This window comes from Apodemus sylvaticus, chromosome 8, assembly GCF_947179515.1.
Source record: "Apodemus sylvaticus chromosome 8, mApoSyl1.1, whole genome shotgun sequence".
Lineage (NCBI taxonomy): Eukaryota > Metazoa > Chordata > Mammalia > Rodentia > Muridae > Apodemus > Apodemus sylvaticus.
Window position 1 is genome coordinate 108,983,124 of NC_067479.1, and position 21,315 is coordinate 109,004,438.

The 21,315-nt window shown below is 39.2% G+C and overlaps 1 protein-coding gene and 1 pseudogene across 2 annotated transcripts in view; both read right to left on the reverse strand.

Annotated features, from left to right (window-relative positions):
- Positions 1-21,315, reverse strand: part of Fhit (fragile histidine triad diadenosine triphosphatase) — a 1,648,302-nt gene that overhangs the window by 795,427 nt on the left and 831,560 nt on the right. The window lies entirely within an intron of this gene.
- On the reverse strand, positions 2,826-4,494 carry LOC127691114 (40S ribosomal protein S6-like; annotated as a pseudogene).

Consider the following 21,315-nt stretch of genomic DNA (forward strand, 5'->3'; position numbering starts at 1 on the left):
CATGAAGGTGCTCAAACTCAAAGTTGGGCAACAGTTCCAAACTTCAAGGGAAGAAATGCAAATGTCAAATACCTATAGATCAGTATTAAAAGAAATGTTATTTGAAGTGAAGATTGTAAAAGGGGGAAAGAGACTATTGCCATCTGGGGATAGCTCTGACTTTGAGATTTATACATGTCTCCAAGGTCAGATGAAAAGGAATTTTCTTTTCTAGGGAGAAGCAGACAAGACTAGCAAGAATTGAAATGGAAATATGGGATGAGCAGGTAGCCTGGTTTACCCTGCGATCAGCTCATTTTAGGAAGGGCATCTACAGAAAGGCTGGTCTGCACTCAGGTGGTTTTAACCAAGGTTTCAGAAGAAGAGAGAGTCAAGAAAAGTCTGTGAAATTTAAGTCTTGGCAGAGAGTTGGTCAGTGGGTACAAAATAGTCCGTGTGGTTATTTACAATGCATAAAATGGGAATGTGGAAGGTCTCCTTCTGGGCTAAAAGGTATATAAACAGGGCATGGTGTCTCATCTAAGTCATGGAGAAGAGTGACTCTTGACCAGTCATTCTCAGAACAAAAATGGTGTGAGCCTGACTGCCTCTCTGCTGTCAACCTTCTGATATCCCCTGCCTGCCTCTCTCTCTCCTCCTTCTCTCCTCTCCCTCTCTCTTCCTCTCTCCCCTCCTTCCTTCCTTCTTCTATTCCCTTTTCCTTTTCTCCTCACCTCTGTTCAGACACAGAGTCTTATTAAGGAGTTCAGGCTGGCCGGCCTTGAGCTCATATCCTCCTGTCTTGGCCTTCCAGTGCTAAGCATACTCAGGTTACTGTTGGGCTTTGACCTCTCAACCTACAGCCTTTCACCAAAATCACTGGGCTCAGGTTAACAAACATCAGTGTGGACAGAAGGCTGTGATTGAGAGACAAGAAAAGGAACAGATCGCTAATATAATCCTGGTCCCAAAGGGTCCCCCAAACAAAAAAAATCTGAGATATCTCCTGGCCAATGCTAGAACAACAGAATATCAAAAGTACATAGTCAATAAAAAATGTCTACAAACAGACCACAGACCTGCCCTCACTTGAATGGTAGGAATTTTATGCCAGAGAAATTACATGCAAAGTAGTTCACTGTAACTGAAGGGAGATTTTACCAAAATAGAGACACTTTGTTCAAGCCCGTTGCTTGGAATCCCTTCCATTATGACCATACCCACGATTCTCAATGTAATGTTTTCAATACGCTTGCCTGTCTTTGATAGGGTTAATATTGCTGAGGTGAAACCCCACAACCAAAAGCAAACTGAGTAAGAAAGGGTTTATTTGACTTACAGTTTATCAGTGGAGGAAGTCAAAACAGGAACTCAGGGAGGGCAGGAACCTAGAGGCAGAAGATGATGCAGAGACCCTGGAGGAATGCTGCTTACTGGCTTCCTTGTCATAGCTTTCCCAGGCTGTTTACTTACAGAACTCTGGACAACAACCTACAATACAATATCGTGGTCCAGGTCCTCCATCAATAATTAATTGAGAAAAATTCCTATAGGCTTATCTACAGCCCTATTATGAAGGCATTTCTTAAATTGAGGTTCCCTCTTCTCAGATGACTTTGGTTTGTATCAAGATGACATAAAGATATTCAGTACATTTGCCCTTTCTTTCTATACTGTTAACGGGTGAATTCTTTCAGCAACCAGTCTCTACCAAAATGTCTCTATCACAATCATCATATAATACATATTAGGCTTATATATTATTTATTATAATTTCTAAGTAAATATACATCAGCATTTATATTACATAGTTAAATATGCTATTAAATAAAGATAGCCCCTTTAGGCTGGAATATTTGAGTGCTTAGTAATCAGGGAGTGGCATTACTTGAGAAGGATCAAGAAGCATGTCCTGGCTGGCATAGGCATGACCTTAGAAGAGGAAGTATGTCAATAGGGGTGACTTTGAGGTTTCAAAATCCAGGCACAGTGGCTTTCTCTTCTTTCTTTTGCCAGCAGGGTCAGATGTCAACACCAGTTCTGCATGTATGTCACCAGTGGACTAAACTTATGATTCTTTAAGCCAGTTCCAATTAAATGCTTTTAATAAGTATTGCCATGTTCAAAGTGTCTCTTCATAGCAATAGAATAATAACAAAACCAGAATTATTTCTATAAACTTCAGTATTTTATATATAATGCTAATATATATGTACATATACACATACACATATACATTTTAGAAATTTTAAGTAGAGAATTTGGTATCTCAACTGAACAATCACATTTATACTTTCCTTAGTAAAGGAAGGAGTTTGTAGGTGTGGTGGTTTGGATGAGACTGACCTGATAGGCTCATAAATTTGAATACTTTGTCCCCAGCTAGTAGAACTGTTTGAGAAAGATGAGGAGGTATGATCCCATTGGAAAACACCATGTCACTGAGGGTAGACTTCAAGGTATCAAAAAACCCCTGCCACCCCCAGGATACTTTCTCTTTCTTCTGCCTGAGAACAAATTGTGAACTCTCAAGCATTCCTTCTGCCATGCCTTTACTCCATCATCATGAACTCTAACTCATGGAAACCTGGAAATGCTTTCCTTTAAGTTGCACTGGCTATGGTTTGTCAAAGTTAATAAACAGAAAAGTAACTAATACAGGAGGCAATCAAAAAGTTGGTCAGAGAAAAAACAGTTCTAACATTTGAAGATTTTAGAACACATTTTGTATTGTTTCCAGGTCTGATCACTTACTCATGACTCTTAAAGACATATTATTACTGGACTCAGACTCAGAAGTAGAAGCTCACAGAAGGACAGACCACATCTCTTGACATTTTGTTCATTCAATGGCTAGGCCAAAGTTCAGCATATTCTGCAGCCTCCTCCTGCTTTTTTCTTAGTGAATTGTTTGTTCAGAGAAATTTATCAGCATTTGAGTTGGAGGACACATGGAGTAAGGAGATATTGAATCTTGGGTGCTTTAGTTCTGGGCTTCTCACCTTCTTAGTTTAAGTATTTTCCAATGTGTTGGTAGACTTCTTGACAGAAATTTAAATGTTTTTAGACTCTGCTAGCTGTTTTGGGCCTCAACAGCTGAGGCAAAGTAGTATCTGTTAGTCCAAGAATCTCCTTCTCTTTTTTGTTTACTGCAACAACATTAAGAGTACTCAGATTGACATCTACAATGCATCCCTAAATAGACTTGTGCTTCCTTCCTCCAATTCTCCTTGCTTTAGAACAAGAATATCCCTTGATCACCAGCAGACATACCCTGCCTTGGGTCTAAACACCATGCTTCATGGGAAAACATTGTTTATCATTCCCTTCAGTGATTAGGACCACATTACCCACCTACGATTCACCCAAAGCATCAGGAGCTATTTCTGTAGCCATGTGCTTCTCATAGAAAGTAGAAAGTTTGTAACCACCAGACACTTCAATGAGTTTCTGACTGTTAGTAGCTGGAAAAGTAGTATTAGTTTCTAGTTTCTTCTTAACACCGCAGACCACCTAGAAGCTGCCACAACAAAATGCTCAGGGTTGTTCTTTGGTTGATTGGTTGGTTGGTTGGTTGGCTTCTTCTTTGTTGTTGTTTGCTTGTTTGTTTTGGATTTTTTGGTTCTTTGATTGAACTTTCATTGGTCAGAATTTTTGTTTTGCTTTTCTTTTGACACAGTGTCTTAGAAATATATATATATCTTCAAATATAAGAAAAGCACAAAATTGGTTAGATGTTCCAACTGGAGGCTAATAAAAACCAGGTAATGATTCATTTTTCTCTTCACTATCTCCCACTCTTCTTTCAAGACATATGCAAGGGGGAAATCTCAGGTTTTAAATTTGTCATTGGATTTCTGATTGTAAGCAGCTTTCCAATGAATGCTCTTTGCCATCAATATTACTAGCCTCTGCATGCTGAATGCAAACCATCCTACCCAGTGTCACACTAGCCATAGCATGTAGTAATTACTATAGATTCCCATACAGTCCACTGAACTTACTGCTAACAAGTTTCAAATAAATGTTTGAATTTTAGACCTACACTACTGAAAATTTTATATGATTAATTTTCTGACTGAGCTATTTCATTCTGAGTAATGTAGACACATGTCATTTGTTTGCATGTAACGCCTCAGGAGTCAAGCAAAGGACATGTATATTCTTATCTTGGAGGGCAGGAAGCTCACAATTTGATTTAATGATCAACCCAGAACCTAAACTGCCCTAACAAGATTAGAGAGCAACTGCTGGGTGAAAGGTAAATTCTTTTGGTGGGGTTTGATTTCTGTTTTCCCACCCTAGAAAGCAGTCAATGGAGAGCAAGTGAAGCAAGGAGATTCTTTGTTGAATAACAGGCAGTTAACTGGTCTTCATGGTAGAAATATTAAGAACAGTTAGTCCAATAGCACAAGCTTTAGCATAGGCACAATGACAGCTCACGATGTGCTTGGCACTGGGCGGGCTGCTTGCTTCACTATCTAATATCCGACCAGCAAGTCTCAGGGTGCCCATATACAGATGACGATATGAGAAGACAGAGTTACCAAGAATGGAAACCAGGAAGTGACCCTCTGGAAGCCAGACTGCCAAGGTCCTTCCAATTAAATGACCAATTCCTGCCTTGGCCAGTATATTAGAGAATCATCCTAGAGAATATGCTCAAGGATAATAGAGTATAGAAAATGGCAGTCTGCCTTGTGTACTTAAGACGGGTTACGTTTTGATATGACTCCATCACCTTCCGAACTAGGGACTCCTGCAGAAAGTGTCCCACATAAACAGAACAATAGACTTAGACTGACCAAAATTATTGGAAGACCAAGGAGGAAAATGACAACGGAGTTCATCATGATAATGAAGATGATGACCACAGAGAATGTATATTAAAACCTTATGAGCTAGGTATTATATTATAATAATATATAATTACATATTAAAAGATATTGCACACATCTTCGGTTGTGTTGTAATTTCTTTTTTATAAGGAGCACTGCCATTTTGTGTTTGGATAAAGGAGGAGAATATATGAAACAACAGAGTATGTTGAAGGTGTATGGAAACTATTCATAACAGACATTGAAAATTCCCAATGATGCAGAGGGCATCTCACCGAAACACATATCAAATCAAAGCCACATTCGAAGGAGCATGCTATTGAAGAACAAAGCAATATAACTATTGTTTGGAGAGTTACAGATGGGACCCAGTAAAAGGCACTGTATTAATTATATTGTTTTCCGTGGAACTTTCCTAAGGTAACCCAGGACAGCAAGACTGTAGAACATTTACAATGAAACTGTCAAAGAGGACTAGACTTGAGGGACCTTTGGGAAAAAAGAGATTTGAAAGTAATGTACTGCCTGCCCGTGGTTCAGACATGCCTGTCTCTGCAAGTATGACCACATTATTGATTCTCCAAGGAAGAAAGGAAATATGACTTTGTCCCTTAACTGACATCAAAGTTACAGCACAAGGCAGCACTGCATAAAAGCACTTGCAAATATTTTTATTCTCAGTGCCCCTGGTATCCTCAAAGAAGATCATCATGCCCAGTGTTTTAAGATGTGGACAATAGCTGCTAAAATAAACACACAAACAAACAAAAATCCAAGAGTGAGGCCAGCTAGGAAAGAGAAAATGGGTAAATAAATAGTCAAAATGCACAAATTCTCAGAACCAAAGATCTTGAAATTCTTTGCAAACCCAGGAATCCATAGATTAGGACAGACTAAGTCCAAGAATAGTTTCATATGGCTGGTTATCTGTCTAAGATTTTCTTGATTATTATGATCCAGCAGAGTATAGGACATTTCTGGGCACTAATTATCAAACAGCCTCCTCACAACACCTGTCTTTATAAACTAATGTATGTTGTCAAGGTTTCATAGGAGCTGGAAAAGCACGATTTCTCAAGCGTGGTAGAAGGTATGCAAATATTTGCAAAATACTTAACAAGAGAGAGTGCTTAAAATGGGTGGATCACAGCTGGTATTTCCAATAAGAAGTTTTATTTTTAATTAAAAGATAGAAAAGATCAAGCCATGTCAGATGGAATTTGTTTATTTTTCACACACAAAAGACCTTAATCCAATCAAAAAGTAGTGGGTCACAGGGAGTCAGAGCTCCACAGGCATAGAACATATATTATACAGTGCAGACAACCATAATCTCTTGGATAAAAACCCATAGCTGCCTAACACTGAACATCTATCAGGCAGGTTAGAATCCACTTAGGTCTCTCCAGAGGGGCTTGACAGGTTAGGCAAAGAAAGCTCAGTGGAGGATCTGCTCCTCTACTGACAACTAAAAATCTATAGGTTAGAAAGGGGCAAGCTCTGACGTCTCCTCCATTAATTATTTAAAGTAATATTCCAGATGATAGTAAATCAACGATTTCATATATAATACCCCCTTTGACTTCAAAGATGTGCTTGTGATAAACAAAACACAAAATGCTTTCCATATCTCAAAAGAAATATTGTGCTATTTTTTTATTTTATTTTTTATTTTTAGCCTTCAAGAGAGCATCCTCTCACCAGTGAATTTGGATCCAAACATAGTTTGAGTCAACTTACAGATGGTAATCTTCTCTCATATAGAGCACACACTTTATTTGCCATTGGTGAATTTCCCAATGCTAATTAATAGTCATAGCTAGCTAGTCATAGCTGATACAAAATTCACTGTAAAGATTGTCTATAGCTAGCAATGAGGACTGAACTTTGAGACTCTCTTGCTGAGTTTATCTGTTTTTAAACTGTATTATAGAGAATTTCAAGAACATACAAAAACAGATAAAATCAATCTTGGTGTATCCATTACTCTGCAAAACTAACCAGCTATGTAATTCACAGGCAGCCTTGCTTTAGCTATTTTTACCTTCTTCCTCATTGTATAGAATTTGGGAGTAGCTGGTAGATATCACATAATTTCATCTTAAATTTTTCTGTCCTGTCTCTTTCCAAAGAAAAGACTTAAAAAAATTAAACCTCTAGGAAAAATTAAAAAACCTAAATTAACAATATGACAATACAAAATACCCTTTAAAAAGTAAAAATTAGCAATGATAAAAATCAACAATATCAACAAAGTATACAAACTTCTACTTAAATTGTAAGCTTACATTCAATTTCTAATAATTTTGTTCTTCTTCTTCTCTTGTTTTGTTTTTTGAGACAGGGTCTCTGAACAAGATATTCACAAATTTATGACCTTGGCCTTGGGATCCTCTTGGCACTATGTCGCAGTGTTTAAATTACAAATCATTATCATGACATTCAGTTCATACAGTGCTGAGAATCAAACCAGGGTCTCTTACATACTACGCAAGTACTCAACCAACAGAGCTACACTCCCAGTATTCATTTAAGTAAAATAATAAAAAAAAATTCATTACAAAAAATCCTATACAAATTCATACAAATGTTCTTTAACTAAAACCATTGCTCCTTTGCTCTCTCCAATAGAATCAGTATAAAGTGCAAACAAAGATTTTTTTTCAATATTGTGAAAATTTGCAGTTACTGATTTACACAAAATCACATGATTTCCAAATATAACCCAATCACAAGCCAGCTGGCTTCCCTATGAAGTCGCATGCATGATGTGTAGGATAAATACAAGATGATACCTGCCAAGGGATGCCCATGCCCAATCCTCAGTTCATATTTTTTGACATCAGCTTATTGAAACTTCCTAACAAGGCCTGGAAAGGTTTGGTGACTTGGCGAGAGTCACCCAGCTAATGAGAGAGAGAGAGAGAGAGAGAGAGAGAGAGACTAGAACACTGGCCAGGCTGGCAAAATCAGTGAGTCACACTCTCATTACTGCCTGCCCTAGCATGTGAAAGTACAAGTCTGAGACTGCCCTGCCCTTAAGAGAGGCATAAGCAGAGAGGACATAGCAAACAGCTCAGCGCAACTTAAGGGAGATCCAGCAATGGATTCTGGACGGCTCCTGCAATTCTACCATTCTTCGTTTTTATGTTTAATTTACTGCTGAGAGTCAAAAACATTAACTGTGAAAATATTTTTCTATGTCGGGAACCCATAATGAAAGCAACACTTGAGAGAACACTATGTTAAGTTCCACTCAAAGCACCTGGCTGGCTCACCACTGATGTCACCTTCTCTTAAGATCTCTGAAGAAAACACAGATCTTATGTGTAGCAATTAATAGATGGAGTTATGAGTACTTCCACAGGCTGGAAGTAATCTGTCTTGAGCTTCCCTCTCAATTACCCAATGCTTGTGGCTTCCTGTGGTGCTTGGCAGTCTAAGGCTTGCCAGCATAGAGGAAGGAGCCTATCTTTGACTCTGAACACTTCATCACATTTTACAGTACAAAGCAGTAAGTGCTGGAGGCCAAATCACTCACAACTCAGAGAAGATGAAGTCTTTAATGCCAAGCTGCTTGCACAGCAGTCTTTGCTACTAATTCAGCCTCCTCATTTTCTGCTATCTCAAAGACATAAGCAGGTAACAAAGTTCAAGTTCATTATCCTGAAAATCCATTTTGCCAGCCAAAGCAAATAGATTTTGGATGAACATCCTAAATACCAGCTAAAAAATGGCAAGTATTAAAGGATCCTTTTTCCAAGTGCTTGCAAGACTGTCTACAAAGCCAACATTCTGTGACTCTTGTGCAAAATATTCTAAGGATGATGAAGCTAGAACAGGAAGCTTGCCCAGACAAGCTGAGATACTTGAACAATAAAGTTGAGTGCTATCCCAGTTAGGGTCAGACCTGTGCCCTGGTAGCTATAAAAAGCCGACCTCAGCCACCACTAATAAGACAATTAAAAGACTCAAATGAATAGTGAAAAGCAGAAAAGTTCATCATTTGTGTCCTTGCATGCAACTAAGGTGTAACTAAGCATAACTAAGCAGGCAAGTCAAGGTCTGGTCTGCAGTCAGCACACTCTCTAGTCTTTCTGCAATGTCAGTCTCACCAGGAATGTTACCTAACAACTGTAAGGCATTCTGCAGGAGACAAGCTCCTCCACAAGCTGCCCCAGAGACTCCGCCTTTCCTTCTTCCAGGAAGAGTTTCCTGGGAAAATTCTAATTTCTTGGAGTTCACTGTTCTGGGGGTAGGAGGTAGCAGTGGACAAGAGTGTCAGGATCATGTCTTCCCTCCTGCCAGGGAGGCTAGTTACAACAATTTCTTTGCCTGACATATGAACCTTTCTGAGGTGATCAGGCAACTAGAGTAACTGATCAACTGCAGAATTCTTGTGATGATGCTGAGATGTATTTAAGATGCATGGTGTGGTACTTCCCATTAATTTACTGGATCCCTGTGCCCCTGCTGACTTCAGAGCAAGGACCCAGATATTGTAGCACTGCGGTATGCCTGGATTATGTTTGTTGAAATTGTTTTACCCTTGTAAAAATTTATTTTAGAGTTTCTATTGCTATAAAGAGACACCATGGCCAAGGAGACTTTTTTATAAAGGAAACCAATTAATTGGGGCTGGCTTACAGCTTCAGAGGTTCATTCCATTATCATTATGACAGGAAGCATGGTAGTATGCATTCAGACATGGTGATAGTGTAAGACGCTGACCATAGGTCAGTGGTACTTACTTTGAGATAGATGCTCCTGAGTGAGACACCAAGACACAGATCCACGCAAAAGCAAAAGGTTTATTTTCCAGGGCATCAAGGTCGATCTTCAATTAGTCCTTCTAGGCGAGTGACTAGAAGGCAACCCCAAATTAGCTATCACAAGCAAGTTTTATACTTTTTACAGGCACAGGTTACATCACCAAGGTTACAGTTCAAACTTATTGGCTAAGCATATTGACCTTTAAATCTATTGGCTAGCAGGCATGTGAAGATCATGACGTGCAATTTGAACTCTACCTGGGACTTTCCAGAGGGTCAGGTGTCTATCAGTCAGTACATTTTGTGTTTTTTCTGAGAATGGTTTACTCAAGAATGTTCCTATGGGTAGAGAAAGGAACTTGGCCTAGCCTTGGTCCTGGGGGGGGAGGGGGAAATGTATGGAGGGGGAGTGTAAGACTGGCAAACACCCTTAGGGTCCTTTGCTAGAGAAAGAGTTGTGACTTCTGCATCTAGATCTGTAGACAGTAAGGAAGAGTCTCTCTCCTGCTCTGGGTGAAACCTTAGCATAGACCTCAAAGCCCACCTCACAGTGACACACTTCCTCCAACAAGAACACCCCTCCTAATAGTGTTACTCTTTGTGGACCAAGCATTGAAACACATGAATCTATGGGGGCCAAAACTACTCAAATCACTTCAAAAGTTATACTTAGTTATTGACCGATAGAATGATTGATTGACAGGCCACAGCTTGCATGTTAAAGTCAGTGGGTAATTTGCTAGACTTGGTTTTCTACTTATACCAAGCAAGTTGACTGAACTTGGGTCATTAGGCTTAGCAGCAAGCACCTTAACGAACTGAGCTACATTACCAGCCCTGGTAGGCCACTAGAAGCAGTCAGTACAGATATAGATAGTCAGGTTAGAGAGGTGTACCCAGGTTATCATGCTAAAGTCCTGGGGACATTTTAATTCTGAAGACAGATATAGTATCTCTCCCTGCAGCTACCATTCTACTGTGTATGTTTGCTTTCTACTTGAAGAAACCAGGAATTTAAAGCTGAACTCATATATATACAAATCACTCTAGTTCCACACCTAACAAAGGAATTCCCCTAGGGTCAAGAACCCTGCCAGACCTGGAAATTTCCTTCTCCAGGAAAGGAATGGTTATGTTTTTTAATAGCTAAATGTAGTCTTGTGGGACAGTTTTCTACATATCATAAGAGAGCCACAGCATAGCATGTTGGGGGTAGGGGGGTTAGGAAAATGGATGACAGAATCTAAATCATAATAGACTAAATTGACTTTTAATTCTAATTTTTCTATTCATTTCTTTGGAAAACAGGGAAGGTGAAGTGGCAGGGAAGATGAACCTGATTCAAAGCTCATTTTCTGTGTTCTTTGTTGTTGTTGTTGTTTTGTTTTGTTTTTGGTTTTGGTTTTTGTTTTTTGTTTGTTTTGTTTTGTTTTGTTTTTTGAGACAGGGTATCTCTGTGTAGACTTGACTGTCCTGGAACTCATTCTGTAGACCAGGCTGGCCTCGAACTCAGAAATCCACCTGCCTCTGCCTCCCTTAGTCTAGTTAATAAAAGAATTTCAAAGCAGACTGAGACAAATGCTCCAGAGCAATTTTATTAGCATTTTCTAGAAAAACAATGGGGTAGGCAAGCTATAACACAGCTGTGGGGAGTAGACAGAGGGAGCAGAGGAAGAAAAGAACATTGTGTCTTTTTTATCTCGGGTCTAAGAAAGCAGGCATGTTTAGCATGGAGGTCTATAGGCAGCTATAGAAGAAGGGGTTGGGGGTTTTCAGAGAGAGGAATCCCAGAATTTCAGGAAAAGAATGCTTAGGTTCTGAGCCAGTGTCCAAATGAAAAAAAGAAGGGAAAGGAAGGGGAGGGGAGGGGGAGGGGAGGGGGAGGGGGAGGGGGAGGGGAAGGGAGGGAAGGGGAAGGGAAGGGAATAGGGAAGGGAAGGGAGAAGGGAAGGGAAGAGGGAAGGGAAGGGAGAAGGGAAGGGAAGGGAGAAGGGAAGGGAAGGAAAGAGGGAAGGGAAGGAAAGAGGGAAGGGAAGGGAAGGAAAGAGGGAAGGGAAGAGGAAAGGGAAGGGAAGGGAAAAGGGAAGGGAAGGGAAGGGAAGGGAAGGGAAGGGAAGGGGAGGGGAGGGGAGGGAAGAGGGAAGGAAAGGGAAGAGGGAAAGGAAGGAAAGGAAAATAAAAGATAAAAAGCAAAAACAAAAATGTAAAGAAAAAAGAAAGGTTCTAACTCAGAAAAGGGGTGAGGCAGCAATTCTGCATATGACAAGTGAGGCTCAGAAAGTAGGAAGACAGAAATGCAGCAGAGGTTTATAGAAAAGGTAAGTACATTTTCTCATTAAAGGGATAATTATTCCTCCCATTTTCAAGTGACTTAGATTGGGAGGAGGAGAATCTAAGTCACTGGACAGGTGATTGATAGACCTAGCGGGATTAACTCTTAAGGGAGGTAACAATAACATGTGCTGTTCTAAGATCTGAAGCAGAAAGAAATGTCACATTTCCACCCAGGGCCGTAGGTTAAAAGTCAGATTTCCTGTTAATCAGGAGGAAGTAGTTTTCTCTTAATGAGTCCCAACCATACCCTGGTATCTTCATTTTTCTATATGTATATTTATGTCAAAGGAGAAGTAAATATGCTACTTACCTTTCTGTTGTTATGAGGGAGCCATTAGGCAGGGTCCAGGCTGACCATGAAGGTCAGTTTACCATCAAGTTGGTCATCAATGACTTTCAAGCCTATTAATGTCTATGGTATTTTCCTCCAGAAATAACACTACAAACTAATTTAGTAAGTAGAGAGAAAAGGTGGTATAGAATGGTTTAGGGTCTCCATTATCATTGAATTTCACCCCTTGGACAGGTAATCAAGAAGACGCAGACAGATTGAATTACACAGCAGCAAAATGATCTGAGTGCATACTCAGAATCTGAATAAATAAGAGGAAATTAAAATTAAGGCAGCAAATGAGTCCAAAGATTCAGATGAATTGAAATGTGGTGGTGGACACCTTTAAATCTTGGTCATCTAAAGACTAAGGTAGGCAGTTCTCTCTAAATTCAAGGCTATCCTGGTCTACAGAGCAAGTTCCAGGAAAGTCAGGACTACCCAGGGAAACACATCTTAAAAATAAAAAAATAACTGTAGTAAATAAAGTTATAGCAGAAAGCAGAGTGCACCCCCTGACACTTGGAGCCTTGGTCCAGACAGAACCAAAAACACAGTAGCTTCTAGTCAAGAATAGAAATTGAGACCCTTATCCCTGGATAGCCTCAACAGCTTTTATCTCCTGTTTTCATCTCTAGGGAAAGATTTACAACTAGTCAGACAGCTTGCTCATTCTTACCTCTTGTCTGCATTTTAAACCCTACTCTCCAGTTGGAGCCCACACTGACAGATCTGGGGAATAACTAGATCTTGGTGCTTTCCCACTCTGTGGCTACATTGGGAATGAAATCTTGACTTTCTGCTTTCCACTATTAATTTTATTCCTTAATTGGCTTACTTAGGACAACAAGCAAAGACTGGCTTGTGAGGGCAGCAAAAGGTGCAAGCTCTGCCCCTAATTAAAAACACTGCAACTGTATATATGATCATTATTATGTTGGCTATAAAGGCTAAATAATAGTTAACTCTCTCAGAAAGATAAGCCAGATTAAAAAAAAATAGCAAGTTTCTATAGAAACACAGACCTGTAGATACTTTGCTCAGATAGTCTGAATGACTACAATAAAGCTTTGCTCCACCTTTGCTGGTCTACTTCAGTTTTGATGTATTTCCTGTTTTTTATGTTCCACTGAGAGAGGATTTCCATGCTGGGCCAAGCATCTACTAGGATGGAATTTCCAAGAGTGAGCATGAGCAGCATGGAGGGGAGTTAGAGAGAGAGGTTTTCCCACAGGGCGTTGGTGGTGCAGGCCTATAATCCCAGCACTCTGGGAGGCAGAGGCAGGCGGATTTCTGAGTTCGAGGCCAGGCTGGCCTACCAAGTGAGTTCCAGGACAGCCAGGGCTACACAGAGAAACCCTGTCTCGAAAAAACCAAATCCAACAAACAAACAAATAAATAAATAAATGTAGGAAAATAATACTTTAACTTTAAGCAAATACTATTAATTCTTTCCCCTTCCAAAACCAAGGTCAGTGATCTAGCATAAAAGGACATATACACTTGAAACCTCTCATTGACCAAGGAAGGCTTCAGCACTGCCTAGAAAAAACAAGTTAACTTGCAGCTCACCAAAGTAGGTAGGAAATTCCCTTCCAAAGGTGCAGAAAATCAAACATCTCATTAAAAAATGTCAAACAAAACAAGCAAACAAATAAACCTCAAGCCCAAAGCAAACAAACAAAAACCCTGGCTTCTGATACCATCCAGTTTCTTGGAGGATATGCTAAACCCTTTTACCACTGTCTTTAGTTTGAAGAACACATTTAATCAGATCAGGACACGATGACTAAGATCAAGTTGGAGTTTTCAAATGTCTAGCATACACCCCTTTGGCAGGTACTGTGTACAGCATTGACCCCATATACATTAACTAGAGTAACCTATACCCACTCCACTGATCACCCACACCTGCTTTTCCATCCTGCTGCTCGCTAAGACACTAGAACATCTGCCTGCTCTAGATAAAGATGCTGCTGCTGCTGCTGCTGTGCACATCTAAATTAGCATAACAGACTTTTAAACTATTAATGCAAAAGAAGTATTCAATATGCTAATTTCCGGGGCTCTGTGCCTAATTTTCATTAGGCATACCCTAATTTCTTTCCCTAGTTTTGGCATGAGGGCCTGAACCTATTTTCACAGCCAAAAAGATGGCCATAATCACAGATGGCTAGAGACCATGAGGAATATCTTGCATTTCACGTTTCCCAGGTAGGAAACGGGAGGCTCTACACCAAGTTATCTGCTTTGGGTTTCCATTATTCTGAGCATTACACAAGCTGGAACTCAAGTGTCCCTCGAACATTAAACAAAGATAGGAATTAACCCTTCAAGGAAATTCTCTAACACTGTCACCTTTAACAAAAATGTGTAATGAGTGCAAACTCTAAAACACTAAATCAAATCATCAGGAAAAAACAATATTCTACCAACAGTTAGATAAACACCATCTGGTGAGACAAGAGTTCGTTTACCTGGGCATTAAGCACAGGGCCTGCTGTGGATCATGAGCTAGTCACAGAGAGCGCATGAGAATGAATGAATGAATGAACGAATGAATGAATGACTGATTAACTCTCTTTGGGCTGAGTGTTCATATAGGGTTCATGAACTTCTTTACCATCTTGGATTACAATATACTCAATGACAAAAAATCACAATAGTGACTACTGCAATCTCCATCCAAGAGAAAAACAAAGACAGCAGTCCAGGAAGCAGAGTGGGGCTCCTCCTACTTTGCAGGCCCACCCACAGGGCGAAGTTCCTTCTCACTTCCTTAACAAATCTTGCTCTACTCTCAGGTGAGTTTCCTTTCCTGTTTTGGCCTTGAGGTAAGGAAATCACAAATCCTGACTTGATGTTGACAGTCATCACATCTCTGCGACTCCAACTCCTTCTACACTCAGTTAATCACACTAAGAACCAAGAAAAGCTCCACTGCACTCTAGGTATGCGCACCATGAAGCCTTACTCATGGAAGGCACGCGCTCTCCCAGTCACCGGCCTGGTTCTATACAGTCTTCCTTGTGTATAGTTATAATGACAAATCTAGGAGTTCAGTTAATATTTCACAAACACCCCGTTTTGGCAAGTAACAGAATAGAATGGCAGGAAAAAAACCTACTAACTACTGTACCAACATGGTTTGCCAGAAATTACATTCTATTATTTTTAGAGTTAGCATTTATTCTGAACTCCTTAATTATTTTTGACATAATTATCCTAGTATTAAAACATCTAAGACTTCAAATTTATTTTCCCAAAGTCAAAATTGCAGATACTCCAGAACCTTTTCAATCATTTTACTTCTTCTCAATAGGGGTCTTACTGAACATAGGGGGTCTTATATGAACAAACTATTTCCATGGATAGCCCCCAATATCCAGTCAGCAACTTCATTGGCTACCATGTGTCAATTAGGACTGTTAGAAATAAACTAAGGGTTGCAAAGAAAGAGATCAACACTGAAATTAAAGTGTCTCTGCAAGGCAAAACTTTACTCTTAGTGACAGTATCTTTTGCCCATTGGTGGGCGTGGCCCACAGTCTTTCCTGATTGGTTAATTTTAAAAGAAGTGGCAAAGAAAATAATGGAGAAAAGGGTCAGCTACTGTCACTTGAGCATGTAGTAGGAAGGGCTCAGAGTAAACATAGGTTCCACCATGGGTAAAGAGATTCAAAATTTGCATAAAAGTCTTCTGAGGTAGGGGAGATAAAAATTTTTACTGCCTTGTCATAAACACAAGTATTATAAGATTTGATAGGTAAGACTCAAATTTAATGTTTCCTTCAGTACCAAGAAAAATATGAGATCTAAGTTTGAAGTCTCATTCTCTCTCCTGTGACATTATTACTGCAGAAACCGTGACTCCCTTTTGGGTTCTTAGTCTCACTAATAAAAAAAAAATTTGAAAATGGGCTCAAAAGGCCACACCAGGACAATTTTATTAGTTTGAAGGAACAGCAGGATAAGCAAGCTGTGAATCTCCACTGCTGCCGGGAGGAGAGAGATGGAGAGGAGGCAGGCAGGAATCTGTGCCTGTTGAGCTTTAGCCTCGGAAGGCATGGTGTTGTTCAGTAATGCATGGTGTGCAGTAATGCATGGTGTGCAGTAATGCATGGTGTTCAGTAATGCATGGTGTGCAGTAATGGAATTTTGAAGGGGAAGCTTCAGAGAAAGGGTGGGGAAACACGCAGTGTCAGGGAAGCAAACTTTGGCTTTTGACCAGTGTCAGAAGGAAAAAGGAAACAGAAAGAAAAAGTTACACTTTTTTGAACTCAGAAAAGTGGGTGGCAGTGGAAGTCCTCTGAGGAAGAAGCCTGGTGGGCAGACAACCCATGGGAGGGGCTTCTGAGGAGCTTAAGGTCAGTGTTACAGGAAGTGTATAAATACTCTTCATGTTTTCTTTGCATGCCTACAGGTGAGTCAGAAGTGGGAAGAGCATGATAGCTCCTGGTCAGATCATTAACAGCCCAGTCTTTAAGACTCTTTAAGAGAGGAACCATAGGTGTGGTCCTATCTCCAGCCAAATTCTAGAGTTTGATGACAATCTACTCTGCAGCTTTCCCTTAATAGGACTCAGCTTTCCCTTGAAGGGACCCCTTAGATTTTCAAGTACCATGGGAAAAGGTAGAAATGCATTTTCCACCTTTTCCCATGGTACGTCAAATCCTAAGGAAGGGCAAAGCTAAAGTTTCCTTTTCTAGTTTTCTCAAGAGAGATAGGTAGTGTCCAAAGCTGGCCAGGCTGGAGAGGTCCACCATCAGTGCCTCACATGCTGGTAATTTCTACAACAGGAAAGCAAAAAGAGGATCACTGGGAGAAGACCAGGGGACCAGTGGGAAGGGAAGGATGGAAGAGTGAAGTGGAGAAGAATAAAAGAAAATTAGGGCCAGAGACACATAAGAATGTCACTAGAAAACCTCTTACTCCTGAAAACATTGTTTTTAAAAGCACATCTTCTACTAATTCAGGTATTAGGAACAGCTATCATTTGATTGAGTACTTATTTTGTTTAGAGCTCTCTATGTAACTTTAAAAATAGTTAAAAACCCAAGCTTGTTGTTTGCAGTGTAGAAGGAAATCTAGGGAGGTACAGTAAATCTATTAGGTCAAAAGATGACTGTGTTTTCTGAGGAAGTCACTAAATGAAATGTTTGCAGAATGTCCTTGTAATACTCTATTTCTGAAAGGGTTTTTGATTTTTGAGCATATGTAGTCCTCTGACCTCCAGAGAAACACAGTAGTCCAATGGCCCAAAAACCAACTATAAAACTTCTACTTTGTCTTCTTTGTGCCAGTTAAGGGTGTAAATGTTACCTAAATGTGCCATGCTTCTTCTTGTATTGTAATATAAGATGAACAATAGAAATACATATGCTAAATAAAGCAAATGTCTAATAGAACAAAATAAAAATAAGGCTGCTATGAATATATAAAGACAATAAAAAGAAAAAAAAGGAAAAAAAGATGACTGTGTTTGTTTAGACAGGGGTTAGGAGAGCCATTAGGTCTGCTGAGATCTGGATAACAATATACCATGGATACAGCATTGGCCATTGGCTGAAGTATCAGATCAGAAGTTGAGGCCACCAGTTGTGTTTTGTTTAGAATTCACCATACAATGTAACAGGTTAAGAGACTCACTGACAGATTCAGACTTGAAAACTAAACCATAAATATACTGAAGACTAGACAGGAAAGCAGAGTCTGTTTACATTTTAAGAAATGGAAGTAGAAATCTTTCATATTCCAAGCACACTACCACCAGCTCTCCCCCATTCTAGAGCTCCACAGAAAGAAGGGCTCTAACGGAAATGCTGACACAACCAGCCTTATGGTGCTTCATATAAAAAGCTGCAATTCTATTTTCTAATTGTACACTACATGAAAGAAAAGCCGACCAGAACAAAAACATAATAACTAGCTAGAAACATTCCATCAGAATTCTTGGATTGTAGACAATGCACATGAAATGCTATTATCTTCAGCCACAGCCAGAAGATGTCAGACAATCAATTCATATAACATGCCAGCTTAATAAAATCTGCATACAAAATTTATGAATGCAGTAATATTCTTTTTATCACAAGTTATTAATGGTCAATTTAATGAACAGCTACAGCTGGAGTACTTTGCGTCTGTATGATATTTTAATCATCTTTAGGCATGGATTTAAACATGTTTCATTTTATAACCATCAGCTTTGAAACAAGAAAGCTTTAACATAAGTGCTGAAATATTTTTTGGGTAGGTTACCAATTTTGTCTTAATGCTATTATTGATTTTCTTACACTTTATTACAATAGAAATAGGACCAAATGTTTCATTCTAATTATATTTTCTTTAATGTCTATACTAGGATGCAAAAGGGGTTGCTTAAAGTTACATTGCATGTTCAGTTAGTTTAAAATCTTTTTCTAGTACCTTGCCAACAAAAGGTATTCTAGCCTTGTTTATATGAAACAATTTTGCTCTAAGCTATTATACTCCAAAAAGTATCCTGCTGGAATGTTGACATGGTAGACATAAATATTCCTGGAATTAATGTGCCATATTCCCTCAAGTATCTTACTTACTTCCATTGACTAGTTGACATATTCCTTAAAATAAAAAAAGACAGTCTTATGCTCAACTCAGCAATCTAGTTCCACTAGATTCTTGCCTAAAATTAAATTTTAACACATGAGGCACATGTAGAGGAGACAGCTATACTTAAGAAAGCTGAAAACCACACTGCTTTTACTGCAATAAAGACACAAAGTATGTGCAATATTAATGACTTTCAAAGACAAATAACTGAGTATTTCTCACACTTGACCACTGAAAGCTTGGTACACAAGTTATACTGATTGTGGGGAGTCATCAGAAAATGAGGATATCTGGAAAAAGTAGAGGAATCCAGATTGGAAGTATGTCCTCAGGTGCATGCCCTGGCTAGAAAGACTGGTAAATGTAAAGTAGTAACAATGGTGTTAGTTTTCCAACACTAAAATGAATACTAGATAAAAGTCAATTTTTGAAGGGCAAAGGTCTATTTTGGACGATGCTTTCAAGGGCTTTTGATTGTACAGTTGCTATTTTGGGCTTTGAGTGAGCCTGGATCCTGGCAGGTGGTGAGGTGGGGGAAGGAATCCTCTTATAATCACATGACCAAAAATTGAAAGGGAATATAATGGAGCTGTTATCCCAATATCTATCCCGTTGTGGAGGGTTAAAATGAAAATGGTTTCCATAAGCTCATAGGAAGTGGTAACTTTAGGAGGTTGTTGGAGAAAGTGCCACTGAGGGTGTGCTTTAAGTTTCAGAAGGTCAAGCAGGCCTAGTGGTTCACTCTCCCTGCTGCCTCCCAATCCAGAAGGAGAACACTCAACTATTTCTCCAGCTCCATGTCTACCTGCATATCAAAATGCTTCCCACCATGTTGATCACTGACTATGCCTCTGAACTGTAAGCCAGCCCCAATGAAATAGCTTCCTTCATAAGAGTTGCCATGATCATGGTGTCTTATCACAGTAATAAAATCCAAACTAAGATACTCATTATGACCATATCCCTGGTGAGTAGGAGAACTCTCAAAGATCTACCATTGCCCAGCAATGTCAAGTAAACACATTGGCTTTTAGGGAACATTCCATTGCTGTGGCAGCCACTAAAGAATGAAGGCAATTTCAGTTTGTCTAAAGCATTACATGATGTTAACGATGAGAAGTCTGACAAGCGCTGGATAGAGGAATTTGATGGTTCCAAATGAAACTTTGTGTTCACTTAGTTTTTCAATCCTTCTATTTCTTGTTTAGATACAAATATATTTCCGGTAATCTAAATTTTCTCTAGAGAAATATATTCTCTTCCTGAGCTATCATTACCTACACACAGGAACAAAACCACTATAAAACAGAGTTTGAAGGTATGTGCTGTGGAGAAACACCGAGAAAGAAGTTAGAGAAAGAATTTGTTTCTTCAGGAGTTGGTGACAAGAAGCACTTTCAGGAAAGAAGCTTGAGCACATTAACAGAGGACGGGAGGACGCCAGCCACTGAGTGTAAAGAGAACAACATGTGATTATTTAAAGATCAGAAATGTAAACAAAAGTGTTCTCAATATGTTTTGTATCCAAAATACAAATATTTGTATTTGGACTAAAAATATATACATGTGTACACACACTCACACACATACACAAACACACACACATGTTTAGGTATGTGTGTGTGTGTGTGTGTGTGTGTGTGTGTGTGTGTAAACTTCTACCAGTATTTCCCAAATTTCCCTAGTAAGTAGGATATGTATAAATACAAGTAGATCCTAACTCATTAAATTTCCTGAATCTGTTTGACAGTTCTCATCTTACTGAGTGAGCCAATATATGCTCATACTGTGGGGTTAAAGCAATGAACTTGTGAAGGGAACTTGTCAAATTAAATTATCAACAAGCAATGGTCCTGCTGTTGAGTATCTGAGCTGCAGTGTCAATTTTAAAGGACTGTACTTACACTTGCATTTGCATTTTAATCAGGTCACACCTTCAACATCATCTCATTAATTTCAGTTTAATGTTCTATGTTATTGTCATTACCAAACTGACATCTGAAAGTATGGACATAAAGAAAAATATCTATACTTTTGACATCTCATATATATTGAACATTTAATTCAATATTTAGAACAATACTGGATACAGAGTTCAGTATTTGAGATAATATTGAAGATAGAAATAATAACTGACTTTAAGCTTCTAAATATTTAGAATAACAGAATTTTTTAACATACTAAGATTAATTAATTGATTTTTTACCTAGAAACATAATGAATTATTGGACCAAACACAAGGCTCAGGTCTCTGAAAAAATCAACAGCACAGTCATTTAAAACATAATTATGACCCAGTTGGATCAGGCTATCATCCTAGTCCGTCTGCCTGGGACACTGCCTGCAAAGGTGAGTTGTGTGCCGTTCCCTGAGTTCCTCTATCTCTGGGCTGAATTTTTGTTCCTGAGAATCTTTCCAAGACCCCGAAGGGTCTCCTACTACACTGTGGAACCCTGCAGAGATCCCA